General features: G+C 34.0%; 1 long non-coding RNA gene across 1 annotated transcript; it reads right to left on the reverse strand.

Moving 5' to 3' along the window:
- Nucleotides 1–1,364: 1,364 nt before the first annotated feature.
- Nucleotides 1,365–15,984, reverse strand: LOC109340370. The gene is made up of 3 exons (XR_002106784.1): nt 15,856–15,984; nt 4,246–4,255; nt 1,365–1,375 (listed from the first exon to the last, which is right to left on the reverse strand). It is a non-coding gene; the product is annotated as an uncharacterized LOC109340370 (long non-coding RNA).
- Between the last annotated feature and the right edge of the window lie 8,191 nt (nt 15,985–24,175).

A 24,175-nucleotide genomic window follows, 5' to 3' on the forward strand; every position in this document is an offset into this window, starting at 1 on the left:
TTTAAAGAGTTCATAGGGGTTTTTCTTGAGAATTGGTCTTATAAGAACTCTGTTTGAAACATAACATGCTATACTAACTACATCAGCCCACAAGTATTTTGGGAGATTAGTTTTATTCAACATTGTACGAGCAAGTTCTTCTAAGGACTGATTCTTTCTCTCTACAACATCATTTTGTCGTGGTGCTCTAGGAGTAGAAAAATTGTGATTGATACCCATATCATCATAGAATTCTTCAAAAGAAGCGTTTTGAAATTCTACCCCATAATCACTTCTTAAAGCATAGATTTTCAGATATTTTTCATTTTGAACTCTTTTAGTATATTTTCTAAAGGCGTTGAATGCCTCATTCTTATGAACTAAGAATAGAGTCCAAGTATATCTTGAATAATTGTATACTATAATAAGATCATAGTAATTACCACCATAACTTTTGGTCCTTGATGGGCCAAATAAGTCCATGTGTAGTAACTGCAATGGTCTATCGGAAGAAACCATATGCTTAGGTTTGAAAGAGGTTTTTGTTTGTTTACCCATTTAACAATCACTACTTAGTTTATCTTTAACAAACTTCATTTTGGATAACAACTAAATCTTTCTTAATCAGCTTATTCAAAGGATCCATATGAATATGAGCAATTCTCCTATGCCAAAGCCATGCATCATGATTAATATTGGCAACTAAAATTTTTATTGATAAAGAAGGATCTGTCAATCATATAAATATTTTTATCCTCTTACCAATTAGTTTAGAGTTATTGGAATCCTTACTTTCGATGATGCAGTTATCAAGGTAGAATGCCACATGAAATCCTTTGTCGTATAGTTGACTTATGCTCAACAAGTTGTGCTTGAGTCATTTGACATACAATATTCCTTCTATAGTTGTTGAAGGTGGCTTACCAATTTTAACAACTCCAAATATTTTTCCTTTGTTGTTATCACCATAAGTGACATAACTTTTGTCCCTTGGAGTAAGAACAAAGAACTTATCTTTGTAGCCTATCATGTGCTTTGAGCAGTCGCTGTCCAAGTACCATAGATTGCAGACGACTCTCAAATTTTCCTCTTTATCATCAGAGTGATGAGATGCCACTAGTGAGAGATGTGCTTGTTCTTCATTTTCTGGTTCAGAGGCAGAACTAGTATCGTTGTCTTCCCAATCTATGTAGGCCCTACGTCCAGTCGTCATTTCATTTTTGCCTTTGAAGGCATTCTTTTTCAGGTTTGGACAATCCATCTTCATATGACTAGGATTACCACGTTCAAAACATGTGAAGTTTTGGTTTGAAGTGGAGGCGTCATTATTCTTGGTAAATTTCTTCATTTGTCTAGTTTTAGCGCATTTGTTCATTTTAAGGAGCTTGCTGAACTTCTTTACAAAAAGACTCATGTCTTCCATCTCTTCCTTGTCTGATTCATCTCCTGATGAGTCATAATTATCTGCCTTCGCTTTGAGAGATATATTATTCTTCTTCTTTTCTTGCTCTTCTTGTTGGTCAAGCTGGTTGAGTTTCAATTCGTGTTTGTGCAATTTACCAAATAAAGCAGTCAATGACGTTTTTGATAAACTTTTCTTTTCAGAAATGACTGTTACTTTTGGTTGCCATGTTTTGGTGAATGATCTTAGAAATTTTAAGTTCAAGTCACTATTTGCTAATATTTTTCCAAGTGCAATAAGATGATTTTTAAGGTAAGTAAATCTCTTTTGTAAATCTAGAATTTTCTCTCTAGGCTTCATACAGAACATTTCGTATTCCCGAGAGAGCATGTTGAATCTTAACCTTTTGACTTCCTCATTTCCTCCGTGTGTAGTCTCTAGACTATCCCATATTTCTTTAGCAGATTTGCAGTTTGATACTATAAAAAATTCATCGATGCCAAGTGCTGAAGTGAGGATGTTCTTTGCTTTGAGTTCGTATTTCACTTTCTTTTTGTCTACATCATTCCATGAAGATTTTGGCTTCACTTCCCTCACACTATTGACAACGGTGAAGGATTCATACGGTCCTTCCTCAATCGCATTCCAAATATCTAGATCTTGAGATTCTATAAAGATTCACATTCTAATTTTCCAAAAGTCATAGCATTCTCCAACAAAACTTGGACGTCGATTGATGTTGGAACCTTCTCCTAGAAATGATCTTAAGGCCATCTTAGAAACATGATAAGTTTTGATAGTAAATTACTCAAAAAAAGCTCTAGTGACAATTGTAAGACTGAGATGGCAACTAAGAGGAGGGGGGGGTGATTTAGTTGTTTAAAAAGTATGACATATTTTTGTGCAAAATTCAAGAGTTAATAGCAGCAGAAAAGTTATGCAGAAAATGTCAAGTAAATTTAAGGAGTTAAGGGGGAAGAGAGTACTCAAATATTTTATACTGGTTCACCTTCTTGTCCACCGAAGGCTACATCTAGTATTCTTGTAGTATAAGAGATTTCTTCACTAGATATTAAGAGTAGAAATTACAAATTCTCACCCCGAGATTTCTTTGTACATTACTTACTCTCTAATACCTATATCATTCTTTGGAAAAAAAACATTTCCAAGTGACTCTATCCCCTTTCTTATCACATCCTTGTGAAAGAAAGTAATTCAAAAAATTGAATGAAGAAAACTTTAACTACATCAAGGATTGCCTTTACAAGATTTGAAACTATGAACTCTTGCAATCCAATAACTCTTTATACACTTTAGTACTAATTCTCAAAAGGTTTGAATAACTTTGAAACAATACTTAAGGCAAGTTCAGAAAATATATTTTGAAAGTTAAGAATAAGTTGCAAGAAGTTTAGAGCAAGTATTTTAGAAAAATTTAGATTGTATAGAGTTGTGTAATATGAATTATGAGTTTCAATGCCTCCAAATAGGTTTCCAATCAACCGTAACACCTCTATGAAAAGGTAGGATTCGATTGGAATGAAACCATTTCGTTTGGGGTGAAAGCTATGTAGTTTAAATATGAAAACTGGCGCAACAACTCTTAGTAATCGATTACCCAAACATTATGTCCAACTGAGTAATTAATTTTCACAGGCTATAATCGATTACTCACAGGTTGTAATCGGTTATCCAAATGTTCTGTCCAACAGAGTAATTGTTTACCTTATTGTGTAATCGATTACTCAAAAGGGTGTAATCAATTACCTTGATCAATTTTCGTTGGATAACTCGTTTACCACTAATGTAACCTGTTACCTAGTCATAGTAACCTGTTACTTAGATCGACTAACATGTTACACAATATTTTGAATTTATACTTGTAGTTTTCAATTTTCTTTTAAAATAATTTTGAGCATTACTACTATTTGTATATAATAGAGTATAAGGATAGAAGCACCTTAAGACTTAGATTCTAAATTCTTGAAACTTTATCTTCATTGTCTTCATAAGTATTCTTCCTCTTCTTCTTTATGTGTTGTTGGAGTCTTGATAAGTGCCAAAAATACCTAATTTTCATACACTTTTTATGGCACTTATCCTACGCAAATCATGCAAAACCAACTTAATTCAATACTTTTTAGATAAATTATCACATTTTGATCTTATATTTTTAATTACCTCGTTTCCAAATCTTTGTGCAAAGATTCTAGGAAAAATGCAGAAGAAAAAAAAATATAGTCAAGGAAGGAGTTCTCCACATAGGAAATTTTCATGCACACATGAAGCTGCTCACTAAGCAGCCTGGTGTGGACATGTTGCACCACCCAACTGACCTAGCACCAACTTGGCTCGGTCAGACACAAGCTTACACGGTCAGACTCAAGCCTGGCACAAGCCAACCTGCTGAAGCAGGCAACTCAGCGTGCACCTTTGGACCGCCCAGCTGGAACCACACACCTAGCCAGATCAGGACAAGCTACTCAAGTAGACAGCTCAGCATGGCCACATAAGCAGCTAGGCGGGCTAGACCCAGAAAGGGGTCAACTTTACTTAGCCATCGAGCAACCTTGACATCATGCATGACCTCACTTGACAAGGCCCCTAAGCACTTTTTAGAGTAGCTCACAATAGCTTGGTCAAGTAGATCACAACTAGCTTTGGTGAGTCAACACCAAGCAACTGACTAAGTTACTTGGTCATGCATGGACCAAACCTATGATGAAGGGTTTGGTGCGCCTGGCGTGGGCAAGCAGGTGAGCCAGGTGGTGCCCTAGTTTGCTTATAAGTAAGGCCCCCATTCAACACTTCAAGAAGAACACATACACTTAAAAATCACTTAACTCTTCATTCTTCTTTTTCACTTCTTTTTTTCTAAACATTGTAGCCTCGGTTCTAAGCTTGTTCTAGGTAAGTTTTTGTAAATTTTACTTAGAATTCAAGAGGAGAAAGGATATGGCAAATGTGTTACAAAAATATAATTTTGTAATCTCATTTTGTTCCAAAAATATCTCATCCTTGGAGAGATGGCTCAAGCTCCTAAACATTGATTTGGATTATGGTGTAATGTTATTTGTTCTCTTCTTTTGTATTATCTTTTGAAATCAATACATGCAAGTTATTACTTTTTGGTTAAACTTTGATTCTTTATGAAGTTCTTAATGCAGTTTTAGCTTGATCACCTAAAACTTGATTTAAAGATTCAAAAATAATTCTTCTTAAAGTGTTGACAAGTGAACTAAAACGTATAACCTACACCTTATTTTACCTACCACATCAAGCATCTATTTTAAGTAACTTATGTTCAAGGCTAAATGATGTTAATGGAGCCTAAAGTAGGGTGTGACAACCTACTCCGACGAGTGACACTTAACTATCATTTAGTATATTTCATGAGGTTTGAAAATCATCTTATCATTCTAGGACACTAGATGAAGGATTTAGAAATGATGTGTGAAATTAACCAAGAGTATAACACATAACTTGTTAATTTTTTTCAAAAGCAATTTGAGTTTAGAAATAATTCCATATTTCAAACCAATTTTCTCCTTAAGAATTTGTGAATATCAGTTTATGTTTTCCTTGTTAATTTTTATGCAACACAAAACAAAATCATCAAAAAATGTTTAATCATTATTTTTACTATAATATGTCTGTATGATTTTCTTCTATTAAGCAATTCCCTTTGGTTCTACAAAACGTTATACTATACTACAATTGAATCTTGAAAGAGATGCAAATGTAAAATAGTAAAATGTTAACTTATAAATTTTATTTGTTGACAAAGAAAGAAAAACACAAAGTCATAATGAGGGATCTAACTACTAACTTTTACTTTCTGTCATTTATATTTTCGCAACTAACATTTATTTTCTGTCATTTAAATTCCGTAACTAACTATTTATTGTTTTATTTATTTATTTATTTATTATTTACCAACCTTCCATAAGGAAGAAGTTCGGTTAATAATGGAAAACAAAAAATAAATATCACTCATTATCACTTGTATTAATTTACTAAATTCATATCATGTTACCGATGTTAGAATTTATTCCAACAAAGCCGAGATGATATGAAGTTGTTAATAATTCAATAAAGTTAAGTATTTGATCAAATGAAATATTCTTGAAACCATTATACCGGCGTTGAAATTTATTCCAACAAAGCCGAGATGACGAGCAAAGAATAAACCAAGTAAATAAATAACAATCAGAAACTTGACTAAAAATAATAGCACCTAGAGAAAAACTCTTTCAACATGTCTTCATCAAAACCGTACCAAGGTCAGGAGCAAGATCTTCTTCACATGAGTGAGCAGGACCTGACCCTACTTGCTTGGATCTCATTGGATTTAGGGTCAGGTTCTGGTTCAAAAATTAGACCCAATCAATATTCAGGACTGGGTAAGGGACAAGCGTGACATGTCCCGTCCCATGGTTACTCACTCATCATGTTTGTTTGTGTCTCTATTCAATTATGTACAAAGTAATAATACCTCTTTGGTCGAAAATATCATCGATTCTCTATTTTTTCATGATATATACATGATTAACAATATATATACTTATATCATTTTATATGTCAAATTATATATCCACAATAATATGTAATAATGAGAAAACTTTATCTAAAATAGGTATGTGTTATATTTAATCGGGTCTACAGCCGGGTCCGGGTTCAAAGGCTGACCCAATTGTCATTTAGAGTTGAGTTGCTTTCAGGTCTAGGGTCGGGTCCAAGTTTAAAATGACCCGAACAATATTTAGGGTCGGGTAAGAGACATGCCTTTACCCGACCTAACCCATGCTCACCCATAGGTAATAGTAGGGGTGAGCAGGACCCGACCCAACCCACTCACCTGGTATGACCCAATCATGATCGAGTTCGAATAGGGTCGGGTCTCATCAGATCTAGAGCTAGGTTCGGGTTCAAAAATTAGACCTAGTCAATATTTAAGGCCGAGTAAGGGACAAGCATGAACCAACCCATCTCGTCCCATGGTCACCTACTCATCATGTTTGTGTGTGTCTCTATTCAATTGTGTACAAAGTAATGATACATATTTTATCAAAAATACCATTGATTCTCTAATTCTTTAATGATATATACATGATTAACAATATATATACATATATCATTTTATATGTCAAATTATATATCCATGATAATAAATATAATAATGAGAAAACTTTATCTAAAATAGGTATGCATTATATTTAATCGGGTCTAGGATCGGGTCTAGGGTCAAAGGCTGACCTAGTCGTCATTTAGGGTTAGGTTGCTTTTAGGTCTAGGGTCGGGGTTGAGTTAAAAAAATAACCCGAATAATATTTATGGTCGGGTAAGAGATCAACCTTTACCCGACCCATGCTCACCCCTAGGTACTACTGTTTATGAGTGAGTTAACCTATTTATACTATGGTATGAAGTAGTATGAACTCCAAAGATAGGCCTGTCTTCATTACAGATGGCATTGCCTTTTCATTTTCAGCCTATATGTCCGATAATGCTTTGGAGATGGACTATCTTTATTGTATAGGCAATGTAAACATGTCCTCTGTTCAGGCAATATAGTTCCTTAGCTATGCCAACCTTCCAAGTGATCTACAATTTTAGACTAAGTATTGTTCGTCGGGTTATTGGTCTCGTTCATAATTGAGAGTTGATATTAACCGATTATAGCACAATATAACACACTTTAGGAACCAACACCAAATATGCTTCCAGGTATAATGCAAAACAACCATAATTTGGGACAATCAGAATCAATGACATTTTGGCATAATTAGGCACATGTTATTCTAACCTAGATATGATTGTGCCACATAATCATCCATATCACACCTATTTGTTAGTGTGAGTAATTGAATATTCATGATGGAAGGACCAAATTCTATTTTAAAACTTAGAGTAAAATAAATAAATTGAAACAAAGATAAAGAACTAAAATAAACATTTGTAAATAAATAAACGAGTAGTTAAGCCTATATATATATATATATAAATAATATGATATTTTCTGTTTATTTTATTTTCATTTCAAATTAATTATAATTTTAGTCTAGTTTTTTAAAATTATAATTTATTCCTCGAACCAGCCACTTAATATAATTTTATAAAGACCAACTAAGCATTAGTTCTACCAAGTGAGAGATACATGAAACGAATGATGAAATAACAATATATTATATATTATATTCATTGACAAATCATTGATCTTTAGATCCCTTCTAACTATGTTTTTTGTTGTCCACCCTCTACCTATTGAAATTGGACTACCCTCATTTCAATCTACTCTCCTTGCTGATATTTTTACTGGCCCCACTTGCACTTGCTTAAATCACCTAAGACATGATTTTGTTATCTTTTATGAACTTTCTCCCTAGTCAGAGGCAAAGCTTCTTGGGTATAGGTGGAGGTAGTTGCCCCCCATAATTTTTTCTTTCAAATTTATTAAAATATTACTTTAAATTTTTTACCTACACCCAAATGATGCTTCATGAAATTACTCATTGGAGCTCATATTTTTCTTCAACTTGTAGTTTGATAAATATATAAAATTAATTTGTATGGGCCTTCCAAAAATTGTAAATAATAAACCAAGTTCTCTTATATGTGTAAATGTTGATATTGCTTATAATACTACGATTTCATTTGAATTTGTAATGATTTTATACTTATAAAATAGATTATGAAAATCACAAATTGCCTTTGTCAAATAGACTTTGTAACAAAAGTTCTAAGATCCTAATTTCTTTTATAAATAATTTAATATTGACAACATATCTATCTTTGTGGAAATATTCTACCGTATGAATCTCAATAAGCAAGAGAATGTTAGCTTGAGATATCAATTTAACATTTTATTGTTGATATCATTAGTCATTCATGTTTGAAAAACTCTCAATCATCTTCAAATTAAGTACACTTTTATAATATGTGAAAAGTAAATGCATATTCTTTGTTTGATTCATTTGTTCATCTTATCTAAACTATTATGATTTAGCTACTACAGAAATATCATTTTCAGCAACAAAGACAATCAAACAAAATTACATAGTCAGATAAAAGATGAATTTCTTGGAGACAACATGATAATTTATATTGAAAATGAAATAGCTGAAATTTTTACATCTAATTCAACCATTGACGATTTTAAGTATTTAAAAGAATGAAGAATACTTTAAATGAATGTACAATTTTCTTTAACGTCTTTAATTGTTGATTAATTTTATTTAGAATTAATATGTTATTTTGAAACTTTGAAACAATTATGTATATTTCTTTAAATTTTATATTACTCAATTAATCTTATTTATAAATTATAATTAAATATTGTTGTTCTCCTAAACTTTATATGAAGATCCGTCACTGCTCCTAATACATTCTTTCCTAATGATATCTTGTCTAATGTGTTCACGGATCCAAGATAATACTGTAATCTCTATGGCATTGAGTTTATATTTTTATTGACAATGTATCGCCCATTATTGAGTCCCTTATAAACATTTCAAGACTTATAGTTGTGTGTTAAAATTTCATCTAAAACTTGAGTGACATCTTTCTATCACATAGGATACCTTATGCACTCCACCAATTCTTCCACCTACTTGATTTCTCCATTGTGTTGTATGGGTTCCCAAGATATTTGAATCCAGTGCCTTATGTTATAGCATGATCTTCATTCTTTGCCTTTAAATTAAGGTTTTCTGTCTCTTCGTAAACTTACACAGTATATACTTTGTCTTAATTCAAATATTAAGAAAGTCATTTGCTTTTAAAACTTGTATCCACTTTTATAGTTTCTCATTTAATTTATTCGATTCTCTAACTAGGATAATATCATCCACAAAAGACAGAAATTATGGCAATGGTTCTTGGCATCTTATGACACACATTCTCAAAATCAAGGAAAATCATGTATAAATCTCCTTGACCCCTTTGTTATTTTTCAATCAATCATTGCAACAAGTATGTAGCTTGAAAACTAAAATAAAACCCCAACAAATTCATTTGTTAATGAACATTCAAGCAATTTGGTCCAACTTATATGAAATAGTCTCACCCCACAAAGTCATGAGTTCAAGTCCTACTCTTAACGTGAGGATTTTGTTGGTGGATAATTTATAAGCACTCATAAAGATGTTAGGCCTGTCTTAACGCCCCTAAACTCAATTCATCTAAACTTTAGTACACAAAAAATGATAGCAAATACTCGTTTGTGTTTTCTTTCTCATGACAAATGTTGAGGGTGAAAACCCCTTATTACCCTCACCTTATCTCCACCCCACTTTACGTCCTCCTTTCCAACTGTGGTTATGCAACCACCGTTTTCAAAAGAACTCATCAAACTTTTTAATACCTAGAAAAAAATCTCTTTAAAACTTTTTCTCCAAAAAACTTTAAAGAAGTTATTTCTAAAGAATAGAACTGTTGTGTATTATATAGACAATTCAAACCTTTTCACTTCAGGTGATAGAAAATCAAAGGAAAAAAATAAAACATAGCAACAATTATATATCTGACATTTTTGTCTTTAAAATTATAAACAAAATCAGAAATTTAGTACGTGGAGAGGAAAGTGATTTGCAAAATGTCAATGTTATTTTTACATCTTTTAATCCTAATTGTTGAATTGTCATTTAATGTTAGAAGTCCCTATAATACTTAACTTTTATATGTATAAAATTATTATGCTTCAATAGCCATCTATCCGCTTAAAAGTCCATTCCAAGTGCTTAGATAAATGTGTAAAACAAAGTGTGATATTAACCAAAAGGTCACCACACAAGAAATATTTTAAAAATATAATAAACAATTAGAATAAGTTAATGATAATATCAATTTATATATTATATGTGAAAAGAAACTTCTATGAAAATATTATAGAATCTCTCATTTGAAGATGTACTCACATGAGTGAAAAGATCATCTTAATGAAGAGGCAATGTTAGAACAATATAGTTGAAGTCTGAAAGGATAAATTATATTCTCTTAATCAATGCAGCATAAGAGACCCCACTCCACTCCCTAACATGACGTTTGGCCCTCGAATCCAAGGCTCATCACCATAAGACCTTAAAAATGGAGGACCCTTGACATAGCCATACAAAAATTTGTTTTTTTCTTAAATTAATAAATCATAAACATAAGCAAAGACTAAAATCCAAGAGATTATCATATTTAAAGGAGAAGTGTATGTAATACAGGAGAAATCCATAATGCAAAGAGGGTATGAAAAAGTGTGTACGTGAAACATATTTTTACTAAAACTAGTAAATAGGTGTAAAAATACAAACTCAGTTGTCGTAAACAAGTAAAAATGGTAAGATGTTGATTAAAATCCAAGAGATTATCATATTTAAAGGAGAAGTGTATGTAATACAGGAGAAATCCATAATGCAAAGAGGGTAGGAAAAAGTGTGTACGTGAAACATATCTTTCCTAAAACTGGCAAATAGGTGTAAAAATATAATCTCGGTTGTCGTAAACAAGTAAAAATGGTAAGATGTGGTCGTATTCATAAGGACTTGCAAACTCAGCCTTTCAAAATCAAATTACTATTTCAAGCTGATTTTCAAATGGGTTTTCAATGTGTTGTTGCTTTGGCTGAAAAGTTTTGAATAATAAAAATGTTGGAATTCAAATGTGGGATATACTCATTATTCATATCAATAAGTTGGCAAACAATAATCTAACAATGGAACAAATATAATTTCACCCAACATTTGAAATCAATTACACTAAGAACTAATGTTTTAGTCTACTTAGCAACTCATGAAATAAAGTCTAAACCTTAAACAAAAGATGAATGATTATGACACACATACATACATCTATGTCTAGTAACTATGAAAATGAGTTGAGATTAATGCATACCCTCAATTGTGTTAGCCGTCAATATCTTGGTCTATACTAACACTATACCAAAATTAGATCTATGTCTAGTAACCAACTCAATAAAATTATAATTTTATGAACCATCAAATGTGTCTCTATGTCTAGTAACATACTGTCAAGTTTGAGAATTTTCAATGCAAATATGAATCTATGACTAACAAACATATGAGAAAATGCATTTGTTTTGACAATTAAACATGCAACTACGTCTAGCTTTATTCAAAAATGATGAAGTACTAGCTTCAGACTATCGAACCGAGATTTTGCCTCAAGGTTCTTTTCACAAATTCAGACTACATATTTCATCAAACGCATGGTGAGCATTAAGAATACAACAAAAATAATTCATAAAAAACATATAAATTCATTCATAAATTCAATCCAAAATAAATCAATGAATAAATAAATCAATCATAGCTAATAAGCAATCTAATTACATAATTTCATACATAACTTCGATGAAAATGGAATTTAGAATTTGAGTTCATGAAGATATGTCAATTTCTCCATGATCATAAATTATCCTCATTATTTCTACTTCCCAACCTTTACATCCTAAATCCAACTTACATAAATTTACACACTAAGAAGACTAGAAACCATACTAAGGACATATAAAATTTAGAAAAATCGGTTCCTAACTCCCTAAATGAAATATATGATTAGCTCTGTTCAAAAGCCTCTTGAAACTCTTTTTATGTTTATGGATATGGGCTCCCACGCTCAGTGCAACAATGGTGCACTAAGCGCACCTCCATTGAATTCAGATCTTTTGCTTGGCTTCTTCCATGCTTAGTGTGGCTTCCCACGCTCAACACCACTATGCTGAGCTCAACTCCTGCGCTGAGCGAAGTGGAGCTGATTTGAGATTAGTACAATTTAAGATCAAAATCTCAACTATGATTATATAAAGTAAGTATATATAATCAGAAAGTGTTAAATTAACCTTATGAATTAAGATAATTTTGGCACTTAACAACTCTTCCTAACTTAAGACCTTGTTTTCCCCCAAATAATAGTAAATTTTAAGCTCAAATCATGCAATAAATTTCAAAGCTTATCATAAAAGTCAACCCATCAAAGTATCAAGACACTACTCAAGCATAAACCAAACTTAGGATTTTTCAAACCAATTCAACAAGTAGCAAGTTGTGATAGTGACACATTTTCACAATGCATTCAAATTATTTATCAACTAAGAAAGGCCTCACAATATTAACTCATGGATAAGTGTATATGTGTTTCTCTCCACTTAAGCACAAAAATAGCATGGAATCAGACTTGACATATAACTCAACAAATCTTCAGTAAAAGTTTTAACATGGATTACTAAGGTCTTTCTTTGTTGTAAGGTGGTTGAGCTACAAGCAATATGTTTTTTCTAATACAAAAGTTCTAATAGGTTAAGAGAGCTAATTCTAACTTATACATCAATTTCTATTTTCACTACATGTCTTTGTTTGTAATTCCCTTTTTCATTTCATTCTTCCACCATCCATCCCTTTTTCTTTATCTTTTCCTCTTTTTTTTGGAGTATTTCTTTTTGTTATTTTTGTGGGATGGATGATGTACTACAACACTTTGTGTCTCACTTTTCTTTCATACATTTCCTTCTCCTCAACTTAACATATAGCATAATTTTACACCTAGCTCTCTTATCCTACTACAAGTAGGCTATATAGATTTTTAATCTAGCAAGTGATGAAAGGTAAAGGGAGGTATCCTACAATTTTGAGGACCAACACCAACTCAAGGATAGTTTTTGGAGGCACACTCAAATGAAAATAATAAACATACCTCAACCTTGTCAATACAACTTAGAGTAGATTGTTTAGATAGGAAATTTCATTATTTTATAATTTGTGTAACTCCATTTGGAATTTCAAGCATAGAACCATAGGAGAATATAATATTAAGTCATGCATTACATCCCTTTAGGATAAATCTTTTGCATAACATAGCTAGTCATCATGCATCATCAAATTTTTTAGAACTAACATTTTTCATGTTTTAATTGTGGTATATAATGTTTCTGATGGTAACTTTTTAAAGGTACATGATTGACCAAACAATGAATTGATAAAGATGGACGAATGACAAAACCAATGAGGAGATATCATAGATGGATTTGTGAGGCATGTGTTTGATCCATGAGTTTTGGATTGGACATAGTAGAGTTAATAATGTCCTTCCAAAGGATAAACAAGTAGAGTCAATAAAGTTTTTACCAATTTTGGCTTGAGGGTAAGTGTTATAATTTTTCAAATTGTTAAAATACTAATTCATGTCACCTTTCTCGTTGTAGGAAATGCATGAAGTCTTAAAATTTGTGGACAAATCTATTTCAAGAAGGAGGGGATGATGATAGCCAAGGGAGTACCCTACAATTTAGAGGACAAGCACCAACTCAAGGACATTTATTTGAGGCACACTTAAAGAATAAGGGATTGTTCAAAATCAAGCCCAAAAAATAATATGATGATGAGGTTCAGTTCATGCCAAATCATCAAGTTATATTCAATAAAGTGAAAAGTGTGCAAGTAGGACCAAGAGCACTTTGGGCAGCCACATAAAACCTATGTTCACATGTTCCTTCATATCAAATAAGGAAATAATTTGTGTGTATAACTCATTTGGAAACATTTCCATCAAGTATGAGGAGAGCGAGTGGTATGGTATTATTTCCTTTATGTGAAGATGTCACGTGAATGCTTTATTTCTCTCTTAAAGTATGTGTGTGAATTAATGGAGAATGATTTATTTCCCTCTTAAAGTTGGTGTATGATTCAAAGGAGATAGGTGATATGATTTATTTCATATCTTGATGGATGGACGTGTAAATTAAGAAGGAATGACTTATTTCCCCTCTTGATGGATCAACATGTAAATTAAGAAGGAATGATTTATTTCCTTTTGGTGGTCGTGTAATTCAATGGAGAGAAAGTGATATGATTATTTATTTCCTTTCTTGGAGGATTGCAATGCAACTTAAGGAGGGATGGTTTGTTTCCTTTTGTGGCTGTGTGATTCAAGGAGAGAGTGTAGTATGATCTGTTTCATTTTTGGGGTTACCATGTGAATTATGATTATAGTTAATAATGTTTTATTTGTTTCCTTTTTCATCTTTTTGAATTCAAATAATAACACTTTTGTAAGGGAAATTCGTGTGGGATTGGGGGATGATTACAATCAGCCATTGGTTGATCTTTATTGTTATAATAGGTCATTCAAGTGTGATTCCTAGTGTTAATTTTGTGGAGCCAAGTGGTCAGCCACACAACTATTTATAACCGAGTTTGATATGAGAAATATAAGTTGAATGTTGTTGAAAATTTTCCACCTTAGTGAGAATTGTTCTCCTAAGTTCTTGATTGAACGAAGACCCCCTTGTTCTTATCAAGAACCCTAGAAGTTATTGTGACGAACTACACAATGACTTATCAAACAATTCACCATTGTTTGTGGACCTTTGTTCTTATCAAGAATCGTTTTTTGTGTCGAACTTCATCTCGGCTTATCAAACTCTTGTTTGTGGCGCCACCCCTCTTCTTATCATAACCATATTATTTTATCCAATATACACACAATACATATACAATTTCACTATATTATTATTAATTACAATTAATAACACATAACAAGTACACCAACCAATAAACAATCGTCCAAAAAGGAACCACCATAAGGAGGTTGCTATCAGCAAGGGTTCAATCAATAACATTTTCAAGGCTCATAGGGGTTTAACAAGGGATAATCATATAATTTTGGTTAGTGTTTGGACGAGTGGGTATAAAGAAACAACTGTCTTGATCTTATCCATGTATCACAATCACATAGCAAATAAACAGATTCAGACAAATCTAATAGTGCTAATTCTAGTTCAAGTTCAAATAAAGTAGTGTATATCTCACAATCACTTAACTGTCAATCTCGTGTCTTCTTAGTATCAAACAACATCATGCATAGTTACATACACTCACTATTCATAACAAGTGCTTGAATAAATCAACATGCATAATTAATTGGACCAGAACTTCACATTCAATTTCACTACTCATTTTCATGTTTAGTTATGCTAGAAGATAACTCAATAAAACAAAACTCAATATTCAAAACCAAAAAAGGGTATAAGATTGCACAATTTCAGAATACTCATTTCATTCATCAAATTTGATATTATGGAATTCAAACATATAAGCAAATATTGAAGGGAAATAGAGAAGCAAATTACAAAATAAAAATAGAGAACTAAAAAAAATAATGCAAAAAAAGCATGATTATTGCTCATCCATCTCCCTGAAGAGATCATCCATGTGGGGGGTGACACTAGGGATGACAAAAAAAACTTGTATCCACAGATAAAATCTGCACGGATACGGGCACATGTCATAAACAAACAGGTACCCCGAGTTTTAGAAATGAGTTTTTAAAAATATCCATGATACATACGGGAAATATATGTATTGTGGTACTCGTGCCTGTGGGTACATGCTATATATGTAATTATAGTATTGTCCTTAATAAAAATACATACCCTAACTACAACCCATTTCCCTTACACCGTTGTTCCCTACTTGCCTTCCCTCGGGCTCTAATTATTTGTTATTTTAAATTTCTTTTTTTAATTGTACAATGTTATTGAGTAAACATTGATTTTTCTTATCTGTTTTTGTGGAACTTGATGTTATCTATACATGAATATTGTACCATTAATTTTTAAGATCTCAATGATCATGTTGCAGTTGTTTTAGCCATATAGTTTTTGTTGTAGATTGTGGATGCAAACTAGGTTTTACTGATTAACAGAACATTTGGCGAAAAAATAGTAATCTACTCTTGTTGTCAATTCTCAACTGAGTATGTAGTACGATTTCCTAAGGGACCAGAACTACTTCTGTGCTTGGACCATCACCTTGTCCTAATCTTTTATTTTTATTAAAAATCGTGCATATTTGATAATCACATAAGTGCTATCTTTTTCATTACTATAACTACACGCTCCTTCTCCTTTTTCACTACTATAAGTAATAATGTTTCATTTTTGTACGGTAATGGTTGGCATGAAGAAATTATGGTGCTGCTTCTTGAGTGCCATAATCTCTTCCCTTTTCCATTCCCTTCCCTAAAATCCTTAATCCCTACTTCCCTAATCATATATACTTTTTCTTGAAGCACACTATTGCAGCAATGAATCCTTTTTAACATAGTAGTACAACAGCTTTATATGTGCAGAAACTCTCATATCTTGCAAAGAAAGATACATAATAGAAGTATGAAATTAAAAATTCAATGATAACGTGAGAAACCTGTGGGTACCCGTTGTATCCACATGTACCCAAAAAGACTCGTAAAAAAACCGTTCGCGGGTACCCACGCAAATATGGGCAGGTATGGGTATCACTCCCATATTTCAAAATAGGTAGTGGATAGCTACTACTCGTGTCCGCTCGTGTCCGTTATCATCCTTAGGTCAAACCACACCCATCCCCTCTTGGTTGAATAGACATGTCCCCAGGCCAAGGAGCACGAGCCTCACACTCAGCTGGATGAGGAATATTGAATTGCATAGCATAAGGTGTACCATGCATGTTCAAAGCATTGGCGAATTGGTCCAACACTTCGTACACCATGTCGTTGTGGAAGTGGTTGGATGTTTGTTGTCAAAAAATATGCTCAAAGGTAGCATGGTTTAGGGCATATGCTTCCTAAGATGCTATAGATGCAACTTGGATACCTATAGGCGTACTAGGTCGAGGAGTCTGAGTTTAACTCTGAGATTCCGCTTGACTCTAATTAGTAGGAATCACCTGGCTTGGGCTAGGATCCTCAACCACCTTCCCAAAACATAACTTTTGAATATAGTTCATGTCAATAGGAGACTTCAAACCCTTATGTGGGGGAACATAAACATCAACCCTAACCTTCTTACGTGGGCCCATGATCAGCCTAGGATATCCGAGGGGTTTGGTAGTCCCCATCCTTTGAAGATTCGTTGACCATAAACTAGTACATCTCATCCGAGAAAATGGCTGCCACATCAACCGACCTCTTAATCATAATGAAGTAGGCCAAGTAGGCATTTGCCACTAGAAGATCAGAGGTATGAGAGAACGGGAAAATGTTGCTCAGAATGAAGGAAGTTCATACCCTTGAGAAGGATGTCATCGTCCTTCCTCAGGATGCATCGGGGGTCACCAATGTGATTGGTTTCATAAGTGCACCCGAGCAGACACATAAGCCTAGCAATACGGTTCCACATGGGGTTGATGCCAAGATACCCATCATCATTCATCTTCTGAAAATCACCCCTCTCGTCCGAGGATACGGTTTATGGATTACCGAGCTAATCATTAATGGTATCCATATCAAAGGGTACCACCTTAGCTCAGACCCAAGATACTTTATTGGCCCTCTCTCCTCATGCGGGTGAGAATTGGCATAAAACTCCCTTACAAAGTCTTCAATGTAACTTCTCAACAACTTGGATAGAATTTCCCAAGACCGCCCCAAAATTTTGAGAAGGGAAGGTCATAATCCTCTCTTTCCAACTCGACTCTCCGCTCATCAAGGATTTTGCGGTTTGACTTATCTTGATATCTCTCAAAATCTACCCTCCCTAGAAAGCGGGAAGGGTTATAACCCACAACAGTCAATTTTCCCCTTGTTAATCAGGACCTCTTTTGGCTCACATTCTCATTTTTAGTGCGCTTGGGAGCCATTACATCAATCAAAGGTCAATTTGAGAGTTTGAGGAAGAAGGAGATGATTTGGTGAGGAGTTTCCACATTCCTCCTCTGTTCTCATATCTATGCTGCGTCTCAACCGTAGAAAGTAGAAAACTCAAAACACAATTAGTACTCAAATAACAGATAATTATAAATATGACAACAACAAAAATGCTCGAAATGGTAATCTAATAGTGCAATGCTATAGTTAGATGCAAGTCCATGACAATGGTGCCATTTTTCTAAAACCAACAAATATGTGTAAAAATACAACCTCGATTGTCGCAAACAAGTAAAAAGGGCAATGGATTATCATATCCACAAGGACTTGCTAACTCAACCTTTCAAAATTAAATTACTAATTCAAGCTAGTGTTCAAAAGGGGTTTCAATGTGTTGTTGCTTTGGTTGAAAAGTTTTGAGTAATAAAAGTATTGGAATTCAGATGTGAGATTGACTTAGTATTTGTTAGATGCCTCTCATTTCTATGCCTTAAAAGAATTTTATGACTATTTTATGGCTCTCTTTAATGGCATTTTATGTCACTTTTATGGCTTTGTTTCCAAGCATCCAATGCTTCATATCCAAGATACCAAGACTTTGCTTGCCTATAAAAGGACACATATAGAGAGCTTCAAAATCATCTTCACAACACACAACATCTCTTTCATTTACACATATATTGTGAGTGCATTCTTGGTGAGAATTCTTGTTCCATTTGAGAGAGTATTTGTGAGAAAAAATATTGTCATTTGTCCTCATCATTATAAGAGGATTTCTTGTACTCTTCTTTTTTACATAGTGGAATTTTGCTCTTGATCGCCCGTGGTTTTTTTCCTCTCACACTGAGGGGTTTTTCCACGTTAAATCTTGTGTGTTATTTTCTTTATCCTTTACTTGCTTCTCTTTTGTTCTCAATTGATTCAATCCTGTGCTTCCGCATTGTGCTCTAACCTTAACAAGTGGAATCAGAGCTCTTACTAAATTGAGAATTTCAAAATGTCTGCAAAATTTGACATTGAGAAGTTTGATGGCAAAATTAGCTTTTCTATTTGGCGAGTCCAAATGAGGGCCGTTCTTATCCAGAGCGGATTAAAGAAAGCTTTAGATGGGAAGTCAAAGAAACCAGTTTCCATGACCGATGATCAATGGGACGAGTTGGATGAAAAGGCGCTTTCAACAATTCAACTTTGTTTGTCGAAGGAGGTTCTTCGTGAGGTTGCCAATGAAGAAACCGCTGCGGCTTTGTGGCTGAAGTTAGAAACTTTATACATGACCAAGAGCCTCGCAAACAAGCTTCGTCTCAAAGAACGGTTATACACCATTCGTATGGTTGAAGGTACTCCTATTCAAACTCATCTTGATGAGTTTAATTCTATTATTATGGATATGCAAAATATTGATATTAATATTGAAGATGAAGACAAAGCTGTTTTGTTGGTTGTCTCTTTACCTTCTACCTATAAGCACTTCAAAGAAATCATGTTGTATGGAAATAATGATACCTTATCCTTTGAAGATGTTAAATCTAATTTATTGTCCAAAGAAAAATTTGATCTTGAAGTTAATTCTGTGGACAAGGGTGAGGGCTTAAGTGTTCGAGGTAGAACTCAAGAAAAAGGGAGTACCAATTATAAAAAGTTCAGATCCAAATCCAGAGGTCGCAAATCCAACAAAACTTGTCGCTATTGCAAGAAACCGGGGCATGACATTCCTGATTGTTTTATCTTAAAGAAAAAACAAGAAAAACAAGATAAGGGAAAATTTCAACAATCCTCTGAAGCTGCTAATATTGAAGCCAATTCTGACGGTGATATTCTTTTATCTGTTGTCTCTTATAATAATAGGAGTAAAACAGAATGGATTCTTGATTCTGGATGTACTTTTCATATGTGTCCTTATAAGGACTTATTCACCACTTTTGAACATGTTGACAGTGGTGTTGTTTTGATGGGCAATGATACCCAATGCAAAGTTGCAGGAATAGGTACTATTCAGATCAAGGCTCATGACGGTGTTGTCAGAACCTTGGCTAATGTCCGCTATATTCCAGATTTGAAGCGGAACTTAATTTCTCTTGGCACCCTAGAGTCTCTCGGGTGTAGGTATTCAGCTGAAGGTGGAGTTCTAAAGGTATTGAAAGGTGCTATGGTATTATTGAAAGCTAACCGGATTGGTAGTTTATATGTCTTGCAAGGTTCTGTTGTGACAGGTTCAACAGCTGTATCTTCTTCAATGCATGATAATGACATTACCAAATTATGGCACATGCGCCTGGGCCATATGAGTGAAAAAGGTATGCACCTTCTAAGCAAACAAGGTCATCTTGGTAAACATGGCATTGGTAAATTGGATTTTTGTAAACATTGTGTTTTTGGGAAACAGAAAAAGGTTAGTTTCTCCACTGCAACTCACCGTACCAAAGGTATTCTTGATTATATTCATTCTGACCTTTGGGGGCCTTCTAAATTTCCTTCTCATGGAGGATGTCGCTATATGATGACCATCATTGATGATTTTTCTCGCAAAGTTTGGGTTTATTTTCTGCAGCATAAAAATGAGACTTTCTCCACTTTCAAGAAGTGGAAAACTCTTGTTGAAACCCAGACAGGGAAGAAAGTGAAGAAGCTTAGAACAGACAATGGATTAGAGTTCTGCAATGGTGATTTTAATGAGTTCTGCACAAAAAATGGTATTGCTAGACACAAAACTATTCCAAGAAATCCTCAACAAAATGGTGTTGCAGAACGGATGAACAGGACTCTACTTGAGAGAGTTCGTTGTATGCTCTCAAATGCTGGGTTATGGCATCGGCGTGAATTTTGGGCTGAAGCAGCATCTACTGCTTGTTACCTGGTTAATCGTTCTCCACATTCAGCACTTGATTTCAAAATCCCAGAAGAAATTTGGTCAGGTAATCCTGTTGATTATTCTAACTTAAGAATCTTTGGATGTCCTGCTTATGCACATGTTAATGATGGTAAATTAGCTCCAAGAGCTGTTGAGTGCATATTTCTTGGTTATGCATCTGAGTCTAAAGGATATCGCTTATGGTATTCTGATGCAAAGTCACGGAAATTAATTCTTAGCAGAGATGTGACTTTTAATGAGGATGCATTTTTATCTTCTGGAAAACAATCTATTGTGTCTTCTTCTACTAGTACAGGTAATCTACAGGGTACTAGCGAGAAGGTGGAGTTGATAGTGAAACCTACAGTTCCTAATGTTGATGTTCCATCTTCCTCTACAAATCAATCTAGCATTGATGATCATTATGTTGATTGTGATGACAGTACAACTTCTCCTATTCATCAGCAAGAAGATGATTATTGTATTGCTCGAGACAGAACCAGAAGACTAATTAAAAGGCCAGCTAGATACACTGATGGTGATAATTTAATTGCTTATGCATTGTCAGTTGCACAAGAGGTAAATGATGATGTTGAACCTGACAGCTATACAAAAACTGTTTCTTGTGTTGATTCGTCACAGTGGCTAGTGGCTATGAATGAAGAGATTGAAAGTCTTCATAAGAATAGTACTTGGGCTTTGACAGAGCTTCCCGAAGGCAAACGACCATTAGATTGTAAATGGATCTATAAGAAGAAAGACGGTATTCCCGGGGTTGAAGATCCAAGATGCAAAGCACGACTAGTTGTTCAAGGTTTTAATCAAAAGGAAGGTATTGATTTTAATGAGATATTCTCACCTGTTGTTCGTCATACTTCTATACGTGTTTTGCTTGCTTTTGTTGCTTTATTTGATTTGGAGTTGGAGCAACTTGATGTAAAGACAGCTTTTCTACATGGAGAGCTGGAAGAAGAAATTTACATGGAACAACCTGAAGGATTTATTGTTCCTGATAAGGAGCATCTTGTCTGTCGATTGAAGAAATCATTATATGGCCTTAAGCAAGCTCCCAGACAATGGTACATGAGGTTTGATTCTTTTATGATTGGGCAAGGTTATTGCAGGAGTCAATTTGATGACTGTATTTATTTCCAGAAATTTCCAAATGAATCATTCATATACTTGTTACTGTATGTTGATGATATGCTAATTGCTTCACGTGACAAGTCTTTGATCCGGAAATTGAAAATTCAACTCAATAATGAGTTTGAGATGAAAGAATTAGGTGCAGCCAAGAAAATTCTTGGTATGGAGATTCACAGGGATCGTCAAGCTGGTAAATTGTTTTTATCCCAAGAGAAATATATTGAAAGAGTGCTTGAAAGGTTTAATATGAATAATTGTAAACCTGTTTCTACTCCACTTGCTGCACATTTCAAGTTATCTTTAGATCTTTGCCCACATACAGAGGAAGAGATGGAGCGTATGTCACATATTCCTTATGCTAGTGCAGTTGGTAGTCTTATGTATGCTATGGTGTGCACTAGACCTGATTTAGCATATGCTGTTAGCATGGTAAGTCGATATATGCATAATCCTGGAAAGGATCATTGGAGTGCTGTAAAATGGATTTTTCGGTATCTAAAAGGTACTTCTGGTATTGGCTTGGTATTTGACAGAAACAAGGCTACAACTGATGACGTTGTAGGTTATGTTGATTCGGATTATGGTGGTGATATTGACAGAAGGAGGTCTCTTTCTGGTTACATCTTTACTCTCTGTAATAGTGCTATTAGCTGGAAAGCTACTCTTCAGTCCATTGCTGCATTGTCTACGACTGAAGCAGAATATATTTCAGCAACGGAGGGTGTGAAGGAGGCTATTTGGCTCCGAGGTTTGGTAAATGAACTTGGTCTAATACAGGGTGTTCTTACAGTGTTTTGTGATAGTCAAAGTGCTATTCATTTGACCAGGAATAATCGTTATCATGACAAGACCAAACACATTGATATAAAACGTCACTTTATCCGAGATATTGTTGCTATTGGTGAAATTATGGTGGAAAAGATTCACACATCAGAGAATCCAGCAGATATACTTACCAAGCCACTTCCGAATACCAAGTTCCAACTTTGCTTGGACTTGGTTGGTCTCTACAGCACTTGAGTGCCCTTCGGGGCATTATTTGGCGATGAGCAACTTATCAAATTCGAGCCAAGGTGGAGATTGTTAGATGCCTCTCATTACTATGCCTTAAAAGAATTTTATGACAATTTTATGGCTCTCTTTAAGGGCATTTTATGTCACTTTTATGGCTTTGTTTCCAAGCATCCAATGCTTGGAATCCAAGATACCAAGACTTTGCTTGCCTATAAAAGGACACATATAGAGAGCTTCAAAATCATCTTCACAACACACAACATCTCTTTCATTTACACATATATTGTGAGTGCATTCTTGGTGAGAATTCTTGTTCCATTTGAGAGAGTATTTGTGAGAAAAAATATTGTCATTTGTCCTCATCATTATAAGAGGATTTCTTGTACTCTTCTTTTTTACATAGTGGAATTTTGCTCTTGATCGCCCGTGGTTTTTTTCCTCTCACACTGAGGGGTTTTTCCACGTTAAATCTTGTGTGTTATTTTCTTTATCCTTTACTTGCTTCTCTTTTGTTCTCAATTGATTCAATCATGTGCTTCCGCATTGTGCTCTATCCTTAACAGTATTCATATGAATAAGTTGACAAACATTCGACCTCAATTACACAAAGTACTAATGCTTTAGTCTACTTAACAACTCATGAAATAAAGCTAAAACTTAAACAAAAGATGAATGACTATGACACACATGCATACCTCTATGTCTAGTAACTATGCAAATGAGTTGAAATTAATGCATGCTCTCAATTGTGTTAGTCGTCAATATTTTGGTCTATACGAACACTTTATCAAAATTAGATCTATGTCTAGTAACCAACTCGATAAATTATACTTTATAAACCATCAAATGTGTCTCTATGTCTAGTAACACACACCGTCAAGTTTGAGAGTTTCCAATGAATATATGATTTGAGGCTTTTGCATGCTTAGCCTAAATTGGCTCATTCTCGGCACAACTCTTCCTTTTTCGGCATGAAACACATATAGAAGCTTGAAAAATGAGATTAGTAAAATTTAACATTAAAATGTCAACTATGATTACATAAAATAAGTATTTTGAAACGAAAAGTGTTAAATTAACCTTATGAATTAAAGTAATTTTGACACTTAAAAACCTTCCTAGAAGCGTCGATCAACCAATATTGTTTCAAGGGTTCGATG

The sequence above is a fragment of the Lupinus angustifolius genome, unplaced genomic scaffold (assembly GCF_001865875.1).
Source record: "Lupinus angustifolius cultivar Tanjil unplaced genomic scaffold, LupAngTanjil_v1.0 Scaffold_165_11, whole genome shotgun sequence".
NCBI lineage: Eukaryota > Viridiplantae > Streptophyta > Magnoliopsida > Fabales > Fabaceae > Lupinus > Lupinus angustifolius.